Source organism: Camelus bactrianus, chromosome 6 (assembly GCF_048773025.1).
Source record: "Camelus bactrianus isolate YW-2024 breed Bactrian camel chromosome 6, ASM4877302v1, whole genome shotgun sequence".
Taxonomy (NCBI): Eukaryota; Metazoa; Chordata; class Mammalia; order Artiodactyla; family Camelidae; genus Camelus; species Camelus bactrianus.
Genome location: NC_133544.1, coordinates 26,556,270 through 26,575,319, shown reverse-complemented (window position 1 = coordinate 26,575,319; position 19,050 = coordinate 26,556,270). Strand labels below are relative to the sequence as shown.

At 47.3% G+C, this 19,050-nt stretch overlaps 1 protein-coding gene and 1 pseudogene across 4 annotated transcripts in view; both read left to right on the top strand.

Annotated features, from left to right (window-relative positions):
• Positions 1–19,050, top strand: part of RGS6 (regulator of G protein signaling 6) — a 479,758-nt gene that overhangs the window by 351,509 nt on the left and 109,199 nt on the right. The gene's annotated exons all lie outside the window — the stretch shown is intronic.
• Positions 9,536–12,106, top strand: LOC105074726 (aconitate hydratase, mitochondrial pseudogene; annotated as a pseudogene).

Here is a 19,050-nt window from a genome sequence, read left to right as displayed (position 1 = left end):
ACCTAGACATCATCTAAATAACGTCATTTAACTTTAAATATTTGCAAAGGCGTATCTGGCTGTCACTCAGTTGACAGCATCTGTCTTGTGCTGTTTTGTACTGTGCTGGAATCTATCACCAGGTGCAGGAGTGAAACTTCCCTTTTGCCGTGAGGGGTACAGTTGAATGACATTTTTATAGACTGGAAGTTTAGTTTCTCAGAATTAATAGATCGATTTGGCATCAAGGAAAAGACATAGCACATCAGAGTCACATACAACTTGAAGTGTCTCAGTCTAATGAGAAAGGACAGGAAAGGGCATATTAGGTGATTGGTAGATTTCTGCCAGATGAAGTCATGGCAGGCTGAACAAACAGAAGTTTCACGGTCATTTGGAAGGACAAAAATGATGGGGGAATTGAGTCATCAATTCCCTGCCCCGTGGCATGGTCTCTGGTTTACCTTGCTAGCAGGTATCTTTTCTGGGTTCCATCTGGGTATGTACCATCTCAGCAGCAAATACATAACGACTCTTATTTTGATGAAACAAAGTTTTTCAACATGTATTTCAGGGTACACTTGATTGTAAAAACTAGCATATTATTTTTAAAATAATAACAAGAATAATCATATCGAGTCCAGTGAGGGGGTCCATCTTGTTCAGAGTCTAAGGATGGAAGTCAACAAAAATGAGATGCATAAATCCATCTTTTTGCTATTCATGACCTACCAAAAAGGCAGTTGTGTGTAGTTTGACCTCAGAAGCACAACGGTGGCAATTCAGTGTCAGCAAAGCAGCATCCGTCACAGGAACAAATTCTTCTTAATTTGAATTTCACCCAACTGTGTCTCTGTATTTAGTTGTGCATTCATTTATTTCTGAAAGCAGAAAAAGTTTAATCTTAGTTCAATGCTTGCAACATTGAAATAAAAATCATTTAAACCAGGGCTGGAGCACTGGGAGAGTTCTGTACGCACGACTCAGTTTTGCGAAACATTGACCTGAATATATTAATCCCTCGCGGACCCCAAGCCCTGGCAACAGGCATTAAGGCTTCCATCCTCTTCTTCTTGTCACCTGTTCTCAGCTCCACATGGGCATTTTGCAAATATGCCAGCACTGCGGACGGACCCTAAAACTCATCAACCATCAGCTATGTGAATGAATTTGATTCTCTCCATTTTAATTCCTCAAAGTGTTTTCAGTTCATAAAGTTAATCCCGAGGTACAGAGGGAACCCCCCCAAAAAAGTTAAACTTAAGTCGTTCTGTTTAGAGTCTCAAGCCCTTGAGTGGAGCTCCAGGAGGCTGTAAGGAAGCAGCAGCAGACCCTGGCATCAGGCTCTGGTGCTAACACAACCCAAGTCAGCAATGGGTCCCTGTGACGGGGCACTGGTCCCCAGACCCAGGTTCAGGAAGAAACAGGAACCTCTCTGAACACGCCAGACAGCTAGAGGGTGTAGTTAAGAGTTCGGGCTTCTGTGTCTTTTTTTTTTTTTAGATTCCACATGTAAATGATATCATATGGTATTTTTCTTTCTCTTTCTGCCTTTCTTCATTTAGAATGAGAACCTCCATGTCCATCCATGTTGCTGCAAATGGCATTATTTCATTTTTTTATGGCTGAGTAGTGCTCCATTGTATAAATATACCATAGCTACTAACTACTATATATAAAATAGATAAACAACAAATTTATCCAGTACAGCCCAGGGAACTATACTCAATATCTTGTAGTAACCTGTAATGAAAAAGAATACGAAAAGGAATATATGTATGTATATGTATGACTGAAGCATGCTGCACACCAGAAATTGACAAAACATTGTAAACTGACTATACTTCAATTTTTAAGAAATGGAAAAAAATATATAGAGGAGAAAAACTGAGGGGGAAAAAATGCCTGGGCTTTGACCACAGACTTCCTGGGTTCAAATCCAACCTCTGACGTCAGCTGTGTGACTTTCTGAATTCCTCAGTGCCTCAGCCCACAGCAGGGGTCTAATGACGGTGTGAAGACCCCCATCACTGTAGGGATGAGACAGGTTAACTGGTGCAAGTGAAATGCTTAGAACAGGCCCTGGCGCGTGGGAAGCATTCAGGACATGTTGGCGGCTAGCATCCTTATTTCTTTTACTTACCACTTCGGCTACTGCTGTGAGCACCGGCAAAGGAACTTAACCCTTTGGGGACCGATCAGCATTGCACCAACTGTGACATCTGTGCAAAGGGGAGAAATGGCTTGCGACAGCCAGTGTCCTGGTTTCGGGAATGCCCCTGCCAGCTGAGCTGGGTGACAGGCACCAGGCTCTGAAAGGACTGGAAAGATCTGTCAAGATATTGATGATGTCACTGTGAAACATCCCCTGTCCGCAGGAGGACCTGCCGGCCGGTAAGCCTGGGAAGGTCCGACCCTTCATCTCCTTCATTTATTCGCTCACATCCATTCCCTCCCTCAGCCGGCACCTGACCAGGGTTCAGGGCACTTGGGAGAAGAGAGCAGCTGAGCCTGGAAAGGCAGTTTGGCATTCACTGGACAAGGGCAAAAAGCCAGGCTGAAGACCTTGGGTTTACTATTTTTCTTCCCCAGACAGTAGGGTGCCTGGATTTGGAGACTTCTTGACCCTCTGGCACCCTATGTTAATAGTACAACTACAAATAAATCACTCCTGGGGAGGCAGGATGACTCGGTGGGGAGCATGGACTGCGGAGCTGGTGCGGGTTCGAGTCCCAGCTCAGCCACTCACTGGCCAGGTGATCTTGGACGAACGACTTAGCAAATCTGTACATCAGTTTCCTCACCAACGAAACAGACATAAAATATGCACACAGTAGTACCTGACAGAGCAGCTGTGAGGCTCCCATGAGCTCCTGTGTAAAGCACGTGGAACGGTGCACGTCGACAGAGCTCTGTTGGTGCTATGAGTATTTCTCACCTCTTCAAGCCTCAGTTTCCACGTCTGGAATGAGAAGCAAGTGGACTGCGTACCTGCACATCCTTCTGGACCCGGGCTTTTGATCAGCAGGTCTAAGGCTGTGCTTTCAGGCTAACGTAGAGGTGGTTATGGGTACCTGGGGAGGTCCAAGGGCTTGGAGGCAGGAGGTCAGGGTAGGCTCTCCTGCTTCCCCATCCTCCCTCCTTTTCTCCATCAGCCCCGCCCCCAGCCCAGACATCCCGCCGACGCTACCGTTTTACCAGATCCAGGCAGTGTGGGGGTCGTCCATGGGGCGGACATCATCTGCTCTTTTAGTGCCAGTGTCTAAACTGCAAAGAAACTTCTTTGCCAGGAGATGGAATTGGGAGAGGGTAGGAGGGAATTAGAGCAGGGTCAGAAAGATAGGGAAAGGGTTTCCATTTGTTCTGTTCTGCAATAATAGTGCAGCCAGGCTGCAGACGGAGCTGGCCCAAGGATAGGGAGGCATGCCCACAGCTCTAAGCCCGAGAGAGAATGTCCCAGACCTCCCTTCTTGGAAGGTGACCTGAAGCATATATTTATTCTGCCAGGTTGCCATCCTTTCTCACCTCTCCACCCCTTTCCCTGTCTTCTTCTGTCCTTGAATCCCAGCAGATAAAAGCACACATCTGCTGAGAGGATGCATGTCACTTGTGGTCAGGTGAACGACAGCCACAATTCCATATAGACAAGAGCCAAGGCTGGTGCCTGGGCTGGCCTGGGAGTAGGGGGCAGGGCACCTGCCATTATCAAATTGTGCAGTTTAGCAAATGGCCAGTGGCAGGCTGGAATGAGAGCGAGTTAATCTGTTTTCCATGCACTCAAGGCTTTTGCCAAACACAAGTTCTCTCTGAAGATGCAAAACTGGAGCCCACCCAGGGGCGGGCTGCTTGGCTGGTATTTCCCTGGGCCGCAGCAGGGGACGCCAGTGAAGCCAGCCAGGCAGGTGAACAGGCACAGGGATAAACACAAGGGGATTGTCATTTTCTTACCATGAAAGCAAGACACTGCTAATTGGTGAGAAGTCCGGGGATGTTTGTATTATAATTAGTAATCATAAAAATAGTATTCAAGGTAGCACTGATGGACAGCTTGCTTTACAGGTGGTACTTTTTCAAGTGCATTACGAGCACTAGCTGATCTTATCCCCACAGCATCCATGGAAAGTCACTGCTGTCAGCATCTTCAGCACAGGGGTGGGGCGATGGAGAGGCACAGAGAAGTTCTGTAACTTGCCCAAGGTCACACAGCTTGTAAGTGGCAGAGCCAGGCTATGAACCTGGGCAGCCTGGCTCTGGAGTCATGGCACTAACCACAGTGCAAAGATCGCCTGTGCTGGGGGAGGGAGACCAGGGAGGACGCCAGGACCCAGTCCTGTCAGCCGGACATCAGAGTGTTTAAATTGAGTCCAGATCCTCCACACAAAATACAATGTGTGTGTGCATATGTGATTGTTGATTCAATCACCCATCTCCTGGGTTCCTGCTGTGTGCTGGCCACTCGGCTGGACTCTGTGGGATGGAAGAATCCGATGCAAAGCATGGCCCTAAAGAACCAGTTGGCACAAAAAGGCTCTGGAAATAATTATAACACAAGAGAGAAAATGGTAGGTGCTAAAAAAGAAGGATAGAAGTCCTGAAAATTCATTTAAGGACAGGGAGAGTCCTTGCACCCACAGTATCAGGGAAGGCTTCTCAGAGGAGGTGGCCTTTGCACTGGGACTTGAACTAGGAGTAGAACCTGGAAATGGAGTGGAGGGAAGGAAGGACCCTCCAGGCAGGGGAAGATGAGCAAAAGAGGACAGATAGGAAAGGCAGGTTTGGTTCAGGGTGCAGTAAATGATTCAGTTTGGCGGCCTGTGGGTGTGAGACAGAGATGGACCGGAAGGCCACGAAGGCTGTCGCCAGTGGGCCAGCTGGGAAGGGGAGGGGCATTAGACTCAGAAGTCAGTTTAGCCAAACCCCTCAGTTTTCAGATGACCGACCCAAGACTTGGCCAAATGCCTTGAGCAATGCAGTGATAATCAATTAGTGGCAGAGCTGAATCTCAAATCTAGAGCTTGCCCCACATTTCCTTTGTACTCTTCACCCAGTGCAAGCATGTGGGTAACAAGGCTCTCACGATGCCAGAAAAGCTTCACTTCTTTATAACATGTTCTCCACGAGGCTCTGCAAATATATGGCCTGTCTTTGGAGTTAGTCTTAGCCAGATACTGCCCAGGATCACAGACAAGGAGAAGCAGACACACATCCTAAAGGAAGCTGAGGATTTGAGGAATCAAAGTTTGCTACAGATGCTTTGAAGAAGCGGGCCCTCCCATCCCCAGTCTCCTAAATTCTGCAACCTCCGGCTTAATTACGCTTCTTTAATTACAGTCATCATCACTGCATAATTGATGAGACCTGGCATAATGTGGTTCCTGCCAGCCTCGGCTGACTCTGCTCACCCCTCCCACTGTCCTTTTCTTTCCTACCCACTCATTCTTTTCCCTTTTATCTTTTGGCCCGCCACAATTAACATGTTAATTTAATCCATATAACCTGAAGGTCCAGGAACACTTTTAAACTCATGGAAAACCTTCAGAAGTGACATTAGCTATAACCAAAGGTTTCCCTGGGCCTTCATTATTTGCCTCTGGAAAATGCTATAAACGACATCAAACAGACTTCAGATCTTTACCTCTGGAAGTAGGAAATTAAGCAGTTATTCAGAACACCGATGATTATTAATTTAAAAGAAATAAGAAATCAATTTCACAATCCCAGATCCTAGCTGGGCTTTCTAACTGGAGACGAAGGCGGCTGAAGCATGGTGGTTTTCAAGGGCAACAGCGCCCCTGTGTGGCCATAACGTGCATTGCACCCCAGGAGCGATTGAAAACTCGAGGAGGGAAGAAACGCTGGCTTTCCAGCAAGGACCCCAATTCATCCCCGTATAACTTACGCTTAAAACCGGCAGGCTGTTTGTACCAAAAACATGAGTGCAGTTAGATTTTATTGTGTTGGTATTCTGTCTTAAAATTTGAAGAGGATTTCTTTTTTCTCTGTGAAACCAGGGGAAAGCAAACAAACAGGGACCCCCATGAATTGGTTGGAATAATTTCCATGATTTGAAAGTGTGGGGTGAGTGGAAGGGATGGGATTGGAGAAAGGGATGATCCGGCCGTTGAGAGGAAGGATCGGTGCCGAGATGAGTGTGGCAGGATGGGCTGGGACAGGAATAGAGTGAGGATAGGGTAAGGCTTATCTAGTAGTAAGAATTATGGAAGATATAATCACTTGTATTTTAAGCTAAATCAAAGGCTGCACAGAAATGTCTGGCACAGAATAGAGAGGTAAAACGTGCCGCCAAAATCCAGAATCCTCAGCTCTAATGCGATGCCTTTGGTGGCCCCACCCTACCCCAAGCGGACCCTCCGCATCCACTTGAGAAAGGATTTAGTTTCTCCTGACTGTGAGCTGAGTGTGTGGGATGCTGCCCGTCCTGACACGTCTAAAATCACCTTGCCCTGACCTCTGAGGGGCCGAGGCAGAGAGGGACAAGACGGACCCCCACGGCAGGGTTCTATTCCCAGCATCAGTGGGGCACCCAGGGGAGAGGGTATTCATCACTGACCTTTTTTCTTGGCTTTAAATTCTCTGTGGACAACACATCCCTGACCGCCTGCACCCTGCCTCCTCCCCCGGAGGCCACTGCACTGCTTAACTTGACACATGCCTGGGGCTCCACTTTCCTCATCTGAAAAGTGTGAATAGTGCTCCCTGCTGACCTCACCGAGTCATTTCTGGGGTTAAGTGGGATATGAGAATTTCACATCTGTAATATACAGCTTTATATCTGATATAATATAAACATATAGTATAAGAGAATCATATCTTATTATTATATTGTATCTTGTTATAATAAAGGAGCGAAATAACAGTAATTTCTTGTTAGGGTCTCCGTGCTCGGAGACACCAAATGTGGAGAAATTAAAGGCTGAAAGTTGGCTGTGGAAAGATGGCCCTCGGGCCAGCGCTGTGAGCGTGAGGAGGAAGGCATGTTTGTCAGGAGAGCTCAGATCCAGTTCAGGGAGCCAGCCTGGCAGCCTGGGAGCACCTGGCAGCCCATATAAGGGTGCGGGGTGGGGTCACGTTGAGGGGTATCAAAGGCCCAAGTAAACTAGCGTCACACGTGGAGGAGTTCGCCATTCAGTAGGCACGGGAGGTCAAATACAAGGAGGTCAAATGCAAGTGGAGTCGCTTATGAAGAACATGAGAGGGTTGAGAGAAAGGCCAGGTGAAGACGGAGGCAGAGAATTATTGGAGTGATGTACCTGCGAGCCAGGGAAGGCCACAGAACTGCAGAAACCACCAGAATCCAGGAGAGAGGCCTGGAATGGATTTTCCCTCCCAGCCTCCAGAACAAGACCCACTTTGCCAGAACTTCAAACTTCTGGCCTCCAGAAGGTGATCCTTCAGCAATGTTTTGAGTGAGAAGTACAGCTTTGGAAAGACTTTTTTCAGGAACCACGTGTGTTAGGGCTGGCTCCAGACTAGATGGTTAGTGGGGCCGAAGTCTGTCCCGCATGCAGGGCCTTTTCTTTTCCACCTGTATTTCCCACAGGTCATATTTGCCTGTCTCTCGTGCACGTGCTGGAGGGCCTCGGGCTGGCTTTCTCCTCTCAAAAGCGAATGGCTGCTCCCTCATTCTGAGATCTAATGTGAGCTAGAAATAACAAACATTTATTCATTGCAAAATCCTTTGTCCCACACAAGTCATGAGTCAAGGTCCCTGCCCGCCTCCCCCAGGAATTCGCAGACTAGCTGAAAGGTTGATTCCCATCCATTCATTCACTCAGTGCTGGACTGGGGTTTTGCTGAGCAAAGGAGAGCCTGTCCCTCTCTGCTGGCGGCTTCCAGTCTCCTGGGGACATTTACTCAGGCAGTGAAGCCGAGTGAGTGATATTTCAGGCACGGGTTGGTTCCGGTAAATGAGGGTGAGAGGTCTCCTTGGGTTGCTGCCTGCTTGGGCCTCTTCCCGGTAGGGCCTGGCACTCTGTCTGCGCCCAGACAAGCCCGTGCCTCCCCTACCAGGGTCCTGAGGGCAGGCGGAGTAGTCTGTCCTGTACCGTCTTTGCTGGGATGACCCAGAATCCGTGGGCTCAAGTCCTTTACCTTTCTTGCAGGGCACTAATTTGGGGGTGAGTTTTCTGCGGATTTATGATGTTTCACTGCAAAAGGAAAAATGGGGGATAGAGAGAAGTCAAGTGTAACAAACAGATAATCAGAGGCTTGTTCAGTATGGGGACGGCAAACGGAGGACACTGCGACTTTTCTTGAGCTGGTGAGGTCCAGCAAGGGGCAGTATCCCTGAGATGCTACTTCCTCACTCACAGGGCTTTCGCAGTGCAAACCCTCAAAGGAAGGGTAATTCTTCCCTTGCTGAGACTCTGTGATTCCGAGAAAGTTGGAAGAGCCCTAGGCCATAGATAGTATCTGCATTTAACTGACAATGAAATGCAGAATTGTATCAGGGGTGGGTATTCCTGGATGTGGAACAAAGGCTGTTAACCCTTCTTTAGTGCCGTTTCAAGCCTTCTCGCTCGTGGAGCCCACACAGGGCTCTCCTAGCCTCGCCGTGCTCACACAGGCACCGCTCGCGGCAAGACGCCCCGAGAGCCGGGAACTGGGGCCCCGGGCGGCAGCTCTCTGATCCCTGCTCGGGGCCAGAGCCATCTGCGCGGCTGGTCTTTCAGCAGAGCAGCCTGTGTCTGGGGTTCTGCTCATTTCGGTTTACAAACCGCTCTGTGATGGACGTTTCTGTTCTGAGTTCACCTCTGCGCTTTAGATGATGCTCCAGGGCTTAGGACAGGGCCTGGCGTCAGGAGGCATCCAGTAAGTATTTGTTGAATGAGTGAATAAATGAATTCAACAGAAACTTATAAAAACTCACCTCTTAAAAAGTCTTGGCGATATGGCAAGAATGACATCAAAGGCAGAAACCATGAAAGAAGGGATTGATGGATTGATAAAGGAGATGTGGTGTGTGTATATATATATATAAAATGCAATATTTCTCAGCCATTAAAAAAGAATGAAATAATGCCATTTGCATATATATACATCATAAATAAGATGTGGTATATTAAATATATATAATGGAATATTTCTCAGCCATTAAAAAAGAATGAAATAATGCCATTTGCAAGCAACCTCATCTTTGTCAGTGCACAAAATAGAGCCTCACAGCCTACTGGTGCCCTGACTGCAGAAAGCCCCGGGTGCGCGGCAGTACCACATGGCCTCAGTCCTGTGCCAACGGGCCAAGGTGGCCATGAGCCACTTTGAGCCCAATGAATACATTTGCTATGACCTGCTAGAGACGAACATTAACACTGTCCGCAAATGACTGAACCAGCCTCTGACCCTCTCAGAGAAGATCGTGTATGGACACCTGGATGACTCGGCCAATCAGGAGATCGAGCAGGGCAAGACGTACCTGCGGCTGCAGCCTGACCACGTGGCCATGCAGGATGCCACGGCCCAGGTGGCCACGCTGCAGTTCATCAGCAGTGGACTGCCCAAAGTGGCAGTGCCGTCCACCATCCACTGCGACCATCTGATCGAGGCCCAGCTCGGTGGTGAGAAAGACCTGCCTTGGGCCAAGGACATAAACCAGGAAGTGTATAATTTCCTAGCAATGGCAGGTGTGAAGTATGGCGTGGGCTTCTGGAGGCCTGGCTCTGGAATCATTCACCAGATCATTCTGGAAAACTACGCATACTCTGGAGTTCTTCTGATTGGCACTGATTTCCACACCACCAAGGGCGGTGGCCTGGGGGGCATCTGCATTGGAGTCGGGGGTGCTGATGCAGTGGATGTCATGGCTGGGATCTCCTGGGAGCTGAAATGCCCCAAGGTGATTGGTGTGAAGCCGACTGGCTCGCTCTCTGGCTGGACCTCACCCAAAGATGTGATCCTAAAGGTGGCGGGTATCCTCATAGTGAAAGGGCACAGGCGCTATCATGGAGTACCACGGGCCTGGGGTAGACTCCATTCCTGCACCGGCATGGCGACAGTCTGCAACATGGGCGCAGAAATCGGGGCCACCACGTCAGTGTTCCCTTACAACCACCGGATGAAGAAATCCCTGAACAAGACAGGCCAGGCAGACATTGCCAACCTCACTGATGAATTCAAGGATCACTTGGTGCCTGACCCTGGATGCCATTATGACCAACTAATTGAAATTAACCTCAATGAGTTGAAGCCACACATCAATGGCCCTTCACCCTGGACCTGGCTCATCCGGTGGCAGAGGGGTGCAGCATGGCAGAGAAGGAAGGGTGGCCACTGGACATCTGAGTAGGGCTGATTGGCAGCTGTGCCAACTCCAGCTATGAGGACATGGGCGCTCAGCCGCTGTAGCCAAGGAGGCGCTGGCTCATGGACTCAAGTCCTAGTTCACCATCACACCAGGCTCTGAGCAGATCCGAGCCACAATTGAGTGGGATGGCTATGCATGGATCCTCAGGGATGTGGGCGGCATCATCCTGGCCAATGCCTGTGGCCCCTGCATTGGGCAGTGGGACAGAAAGGACATCAAGGGGAAGAAGAACACAGTCGTCACCTCCTACAATAGGAATATCATGGGCCGCAACGATGCGAACCCCAAGACTCATGCCTTCACCACGTCCCCAGAGATCATCACAGCCCTGGCCATTGCTGGCACCCTCAAGTTCAACCCAGAGACTGACTTCCTGACGGGCAAGGATGGCAAGAAGTTTAAGCTGGAGGCTCCGGATGCAGACAGGCTTCCCCAGGCAGAGTTTGACCCTGGACAGGACACCTACCAGCGTCCCCCCAAGGACAGCAGTGGGCAGCGGGTGGACGTGAGTCCCACCAGCCAGCACCTGCAGCTCCTGGAGCCCTTTGACAAGTGGGATGGCAAAGACCTGGAGGACCTGCAAATCCTCATCAAGGTCAAAGGGAAGTGTGCCACTGACCACATCTCAGCTGCCAGCCCCTGGCTCACATTCCGTGGGCACCTGGACAACATGTTTAATAACCTGCTCATCAGTGCCACCAACATCAAAAATGGAAAGGCCAACTCTGTACACAACGCCGTCACCCAGGAGGTTGGCCCTGTCCCCGACACTGCCCATTACTACAAGGAACATGGCATACAGTGGGTGGTGACCAGAGATGAGAATTACGGCGAGGGCTCCAACTGGGAGCACGCGGCACTGGAGCCTTGCCATCATCACCAACAGCTTCACCAGGATCCATGAAACCAACCTGAAGAAGCAGGGCCTGCTGCCCTTCACAGTCACTGACCCAGCCAACTACAACAGGATCCACCCTGTGGACAAGCCGACCACCCAGCGCCTGGAGGACTTTGCTCCTGGCAAGCCGCTGAAATGCATCATCAAGCACCCCAGCGGGACCCAGGAGACCATCCACACCTTCAGCGAGACCCAGATCAAGTGGCTCTGTGCTGGCAGTGCTCTGAACAGAAGGAAGGAGCTGCAGCAGAAGTAAGGCCGTGCTCTGACCACCGCCCGCCCGCCCTGCTCCTCGGACCCAGCTCTGGTGTCACTAGTGCAGTTCGGCGTATTCAGAACCAGATCTGATCCTATCTGGCCATGACTTCTTGCTCCGAGATGGTGTGGCCAAGGCCTCCTGTCCTCCCTCCCTTGACCCACGGAGTGACCCAGAGTTGGGGGCAGTGGGTTCTTCAAACAATGTTTCAAACCCCCCACCTTATTGTTTTTAGTTTGGTTCAGATCTCAAGCAGCTTCATGCAACTATTTATTTTTGATGCCGAGACTCCCATCCAAAGTTCTTTCTTCCTGATCATGTCACTTGGGGCTGAAAGATTTTAAAGAAACTTTTGTTCTTGCAAGGAAATAAGAATTCAGATTCAGTGACAAAAAAAAAAAGGGAAGAAAGAATGCCATTTGCATATACATGATAAAGAAGTTGTGGTATATTATATGTATAATGGAATATTTCTCAGCCATTAAAAAAGAATGAAATAATGCCATTTGCAGCAACATGAATGGACCTAGAGATTATCATATTAAGTGAAGTAAGTCAGACAGAGAAAGACAAATATCAAATGATATCACTTATACGTGGAATCTGAAAAAAAAAGACACAAATTCTATTTACAAACCCAAACAGACTCACAGACATAGAAAACAAACATGGTTACCAAAGGTGGGAAGGGCAGGGAGGGACAAATTAGGGTTTGGGGATTAACAGTCACACATTACTGTAAATAAAATAGATAAACAATAAGGACCTACAGTATAGCACAGGGAACTATATTCAACATCTTATAATAACATATAGTGGAAAAGAATCTAAAAAGAAAATGTATGGATGTATGTACATGTATAACTGAATCACTTTGCTGTACAACTGAAACTAATGTAAATCAATTACACTTCAAAAAAATAAAATTAAAAAATAAATTTAGAACATTTTAAAGAAAAAAAGAAAGAGTTGATGGATTTAGACATCAAATATTTTAAAAACTTTACCTCTAAAGGCACCTTAAATGTCCATGACAAACTGGAGGAGGGCAAATTACACAGCACAAATTTCTAATAAAATGCTGTATCCTTCCTACTTAATGAGTCCTATTAATCAACACAAAAAGATGAGTACCCCAGCAGAAGAAATACATTGGTCACTGAATATATTAGAAACATTTAAATTTCACTTATAAAATCAGGGTGATTTTCTTAAATGGGCTATTCTTTCCTCCTACGACTAATGGCAGTGATGAAGAAGAACACTGGTGGGGCATCAAGGGAAGAGGCGCGTGTGTCCTTCCAGAGCAGGGAGGATTTGGTCCGGCATGTCCTGAAGGCCAGTCGTGCTGTAGATTCCAAGCCTTGAAAACGATCCAGAAATTTCACTCACAGAGATTTGTCTTAAGGAAATCGTAGCAAGTATGAAAAGTTGTAATTGTTTGTTGTTTTATTGCTTATCACTGCCCAAAACAGCCGTGGGAAACGACTTCTTTGAAGGGAGCTAGATATAATGTAAACCTATAAAAGTTTATTTTAAAAAAGAGGAGAAAGAGTTAGAAATGACAGAGAAAGAGAGAGAGAGAATCTGAGGGGGAAAATTTAGGTATGATTTTTATTTTCTTCTGCATGCTCAGCGATTTTTTCTGAAGTTTGTATTGAAATAAAATCTTTTATTTTTGTATTGACAAAAATTATTTTTTTCTAATATAAAAATGTGGCTGCTTAGATACTAATATAATTATTACCAAGTGCTATAGCCCACATTATTGGGACTTTATGATAAGGCTCTGAGCTAACCTGTATCAAGTTCTTAGCGTAACTATCAGCGTTAAGCACAGCAGGTGGCCTTACCCCTCCACGTGACAAAACTGAGACTCAGGAAAGTTAAACGGTTGTTCAACATCACACAGTTAATCACCAGCAGGCCTGGCTATGAGGTCCAGGGTGCCACACCCACAGCTCAGTAAGTGCATCCTCCTCTGGGGTCGGTTGCTTCAGAATAAAAATACAAATGACCATTAGCCCATTGTTGGCCCGTAAAGGTATAAAGCAAACTGTTTTGTGGTTTGGGGAACACCTGCTCAAGCATGCGCCTATTCGATTATTAATGTCAAGCAGGCAAGATAAGTTCAGGATTCCCATTTTACAGATGGGGAAGCTGAGGCTCAGAGATGTTCCATGACTTTCCCAAGGTTGTAGACAGTGATGGTGAGGTTGGGATTTAAACATGCTTTTAGTCCAAGTCCATTACTCTGTCCACTTGAGTTTGGCATAAAAAAGCTCTAACTTCATTAACATCTCTGTTTGACCTCTTCTAGCCCTAAAGGCTTGTGACTGGCTTAAGTCTTTCTTAAGTGCCCTTTCAATATGGTTGACATGAGTTAACAAGACTTCGGGGCTAACCTTCTGTGGCAGGTTGTATTTCCAAAGATGTTGGGAGTATCTCCAGTCCTACATGCTCTTCTAGAACTTTGTCACCTGTCCATCCCAAAAGGTGGAGCCAATAGAGGATGGCTGAGGTAACATTTCATGACATGTTACCTCATGTTAGCCAAGGCTGAGGCAGGAAAACCCCACACACTTCTGCCTTGTTGTGGTGGGATGTTAGCTCTCAGACTGCAGCCACCATGCTGTAAGGAAGCCGGAGCAGCCCAGGGAGAGGCCACAGTGAAAGGAGCCGAAGCCCCCAGCTCACACCCTTGCTGAACTCCCAGCCATCAGCAAGAGCTAACTTGCAGCCATAGGAAACTTGCCCCTAGTCAAGCCACCTCATGCACCTGAAGCTGTAAGGTACAAAGTGAGTTGCACCCATCCAGCTCTGCCCAGATTGCAGATTCCCGAGCAAAATAAACGATCATTTTTAAGGCATTCACTTTGGGGGGATTTTGTTAGGCAGCAATAAATAACTGATACATCAAAGGACTAAATCACTCTTTTAAAATTAATTCTGGGTAACAAAAATTATATTCATATGTATTAAGCACCTACTATGTGCCAGAAATTTTTTTTCCCAGGGGCTTTGGGAGTATCAGCAAACAAAATCATTGATGATCCTTGCCTCTATGAAGCTGGCATTTCAGGGAGGAGAGCACACTCAGTAATACTCATAATAAATAAGTAGCATCCAGTGTGTGAAAAGGGATAAATGCTTCTGAAAGTTTAAAAAGCAGGACAGGGAAAGGGAGTCAGGAGGGCAGGGCTGGAGCATCTCACTGAGAAGGTGCCATCTGAGCAAAGATGTGAGTTCGCCCTGCTGGTACCCGGGGAGGAAGCAGAGTGAGGATGTCAGAAGATGTACTGTTGTTGGCCATTGTGAGGACGTGGACCATTTCCAGGTTTTGAGCAGATCTGCCCTGACTGGCATTTTTCAAGTTTCATTCTTTTGCCATGTGGGGACCCCTCATGAGAAAGCAAGGATGGAAGCAGGGAGACCATGAAGCAGAAGACGATAGCTCAGTCCCATGTGGGAGCAGTGGAGGTGGTGAGAAAGGCTGGATTTCAGGACATATTCTGTGTTTGGAAGGTAGGGTTGGATGGATTTCCTGACTGATTGGATGGGAAATATGAGAAGAAGAGAGAATTCAGAGATGACTCTGAAATTTGGGGCCTGAGTAACTGTAAGGATGGAGTTGCTTTTAGCTGAGATGGCGAGGACTGGGAGTGGGAAAAGGGGTGAGAGAAGGTCAGGGGTCCATCCCACTATGGTGTCCAGCATTTGGACTTCATGGTTGGTTTGTTTTTTTTTATTGAAATGTAGTTGATTTCCAATGTTAGTTTCAGGTGTACAGCAAAACAATTCAGTTATACATATATACATATATTGTTAGATTCTTTTCTATTGTAGGTGATGACAAGAACTTGAACATAGTCCCCTGCTCTACAGTAGGTTCGTGTTGCTTATCTATTTTATATATAGTGATATGTGTCTGTTAATCCCAAACTCCTAATTTATCCCTTCCCCCTTACCTTTTTGGTGACCATAGTTTGTCTTCTATTGGACTTTATGGGTTTTAAACGTCCATTTGTCCCACAAATGTTTATCAAGTGGCTACTGTGTGTGGCACTGGGGATTTAGAGATGGATAAGATGCAGTGCATTTCTGCATGTGGCTCATGTACAGTGAGAAGACTGAGACCTGGACAGGCACCAGCAGTGTAGTGTGATGAGCAGTTTGATGAAGGTGTGCGTGTGTGGGCTGTGGGACCACATGGAGTGTGAGGGAGGAGAGGGAAATGACATCGGAGTGGAGCACCGAGGGAGGAGTTGAAGATATGCAGGCCAGGTGCCGTTACCAGTGGAACAATGTGTGCCAAGGCCCAGGGGGTATAGTCTTGGCCTTTTGTAGGTCCTGCTAAGAGTCCTGAACATTACCTGTTAAAAATAGGTCTTCTCCCACTTGGCTGGAGGTTAGAATGTGTTTGGAGAAGATGCTATTTCCTAAGAGAAAAAAAAAAAGATGTTTAAGTATTTGTACAACATTTAAAAATCATTATAATATACCTTATAAATTCTGGTGCTCTGGAGCTGAACCCTGGTCACCCTGCTCAGTTCTGACTCCACCTGGAATCTCTGTGCAACTTACAAACAGGAAGAGTAAGATGATTGGAATTCAAAGTTCATTGGAGTAGAGGACAGGGAACTGACAAGCCAATGTGTTAAATGTGTGGTTCCCCACGTGGATAATGACATCACCAAGGATAATGGCAGGATTCGGGGGTAGAGTGGAGAACAAGATTGTGATCCAGGTGCCAGAGTCTTCCACGAATGAGGAGAGGTTAACAACAACAGAGAGGTGATAGTCCAGAGGAGTGGAGAGGAAACTGGTGGAATTTATAGCCTCAAATAATCAGGAATTTTTACATAGAAAAAGGAGAAAGATCACAAAGGGTAAGATGATGCCTACTTTTCCTCTGAATCCCAAGTTAAGTGATGGGACAGGGGGAGGGGGCACCAGGACAAAAGGCACTGGAACCAAAGGCAGGGGTGGGTCAGTGGAGACTAGGAGTAGAGGGATCTTTCTGTGCTCAGGTGAAGGCTACACAGGAACTTTCTTCACCAATGGAGCCAGAGAATAGAGGTTCCAGATGTGGGCATGGGAAATGGGTAAGGGACCAATTAAGGGAGGAGGAAGCTCAAAGCAACATGGAGATGAGACTGAGAAATGATGGGACTCCAGAGGCCCTTGGGTTTTACTCACTGGCTAACGATGAGGGGAATTAGCTGGTGTCAACATTTCTAATAGCTCAGGTCACAGGTAATTGAATACATATTTGTGGGTTAGTTGTATGAAAGGGTGGATGGATGGATGGACAGATGAGAGGACCTATTTATCCCTGGAAGACCCCACCTCACCCTGGAACGGTGGTGTTCTGAGAGAACTCTAGCAGGATTTGTTAGGTCCGACAGCCTCGCCGCTTGTTGGAAGCAATGGATGGTCAAGGGCAGGCCCCTGCTGAAAATTCTTAGCTCTCCCTGGGGCCTGGTTTGTCCCTGAACTTGGCCTGAGCAATTCTGGAGCTCTCCTCTGACTTTGCATCCTAGGTGCCTGTCCTGCATGCAGTTCAGCCATGACCAAGGCTTTTGGATGTAATCATTACAAGGCAACACAGAACTAACATGTGACAGCGTTCATGTGCCTTTGAGGGTTGACACAAATCTGGGGAAGGGTTCTTGGGGGGGGTCAGGTCTTCCATGGAAATGATGGTCATTGGAGAAACCCCCCTTGATGCCCTTTCTCGGAGGTGGACAGTAGGCATTCCAAGTGGAGGGAGCCGCGGAACAAAGGCCTAGAGGCAGGAGTTTCCAGATGCACGGAGCAGTGTGTCTGGTCATGGGTCAAGTGGACAAAGCTACAGAGGTGGCTGAGGTCATGTTGTGGAGGAACATGAATGACTTGCTGGAGCCTTTGTAATTCATTTGGCTCTTCAGAGAGTCAAACTACTTGGATTAAGAGAGTTGACCCTACTTATTAAGAATCTCTCCCCCCAAAAATTGCAGATTCTTTGAGGAGCAGAAGGTTTACCTCTCTTTGATCCAAATTATCTCTCTAGTCTAGTGCTTCAAATATGACACTACTCATGGTTTTGTAGATAGCTTTGTGTTTATCTTTCTCTATACCAGATGTTAGCTCTTTGAATCCCATCCGACTGCTTTCCAAAAAGATTCCTGCCTCCACTTCCAGATCCCTGAGATGTGTAGGGAGGGCTCTCTAGGTGAACGCCTGCCTGGTTCTCCAAATGGTGATCCCGACTGGGCCAGCTTTTCTCCTTTCATGCTGATGGTGGTCCAGGAACTCTTTCTTCTCTTCTTCCTTGAAGACCTTGGCTTGGTCTTGGTCTTGGGGTTGTCCCATTCAGAGTTTAAGGGGAGGAAGCATAAAGGATGTTCGTCATTGGTTTTGTCTATCCAACATCTGAATGTCTTGCTTTGATTAGAAAATTAGTAAGGAGTGTCACTGGGGACAAAGACCACCCCAACCGTAGAAGTGGGAAATACTAGACATTCTCTTGCCCAGCTCTGTGTGCAGCCAGGACTTAGGATGTGTTCCAGGCTCTGCCAATCAGCTGTGCCCCGGGCAGACTTCGGCTCAGGAGCCAGAGATATAAGGGACAGAGTGATTTCCTCCCCAGGGCCTGTTCTGGGCCATGTTGATGGACACTTTCCAGTTGCCTTGTCTCAAGTCTGGTTTTCTAGTCTTCATCAATGGCAGGAGCTCTACATGGTCCAAAGACATGAGGGATGTCACTTAAAAAGAAGGAGACAGCCTCTTCCCTGGCCTCTCACCTTCCTGGGGGAAGACATGTCTCAAGAAATGGGCAGCTCTGAGCCGGGGTCGTGGCTATGATGCATAAGAGGAAAAGCAGTGAAGACAAGACATCCAAGAGTGAAGATACTGGAGAGAAGACCTGGCATCATTTGCATTCAGCAGGTCTATTTACAAATTTTAGCCATGTCAGAAAACACTATTCTTTCCTTCGTACAGTAACTTTATAATGCATCCCTGGGGATCCCGCGTTGTCCTTCCTCCCGTCCACTCCACCTTCTCCAGGTGGGCAACACAGGAGAAAAGCCTGCATCTCACGCTGGTTACAGCATCTCTGCTTCCAGGCAGGGTGGGTGAGTGGGAGCCATAATCCTACAAAACAAGCTGTGTGTTACCACTGCTGGGGTTTTAGCTGTTGATTTTAACAAAATTTCTGGGACCGCCATGACCATGCTTCTAGAAGTAGCCACCTGAAATAGAGGAAATACTTGGTTACATTCTACAATTGCAATCCATTATAATGGCAGCCATTTAATCTAGAAAGGGACTGTCATTCACATTCTAGTCAGAATGATCCATCATCACTCCCCTCCAGCTTATCTGCAACTGGGGAATGGAAGTCTAGAATGTAAGTGCTTGTCTATTCTTTTCTTTAGCTTTGCACCTGCCAATTCACCACACATAGCTTGACTGGCAAGAGGTGTTTACAAGGTTGAGATTGAGTCAGATATGATAAAGTGGTTTTCTGTAATGCAAATAACTTGCCACACTCTGCCTGTTTTCTGTCCTAATTGCCCATCAACAGATCATTGGTTGAAACTAGAAATG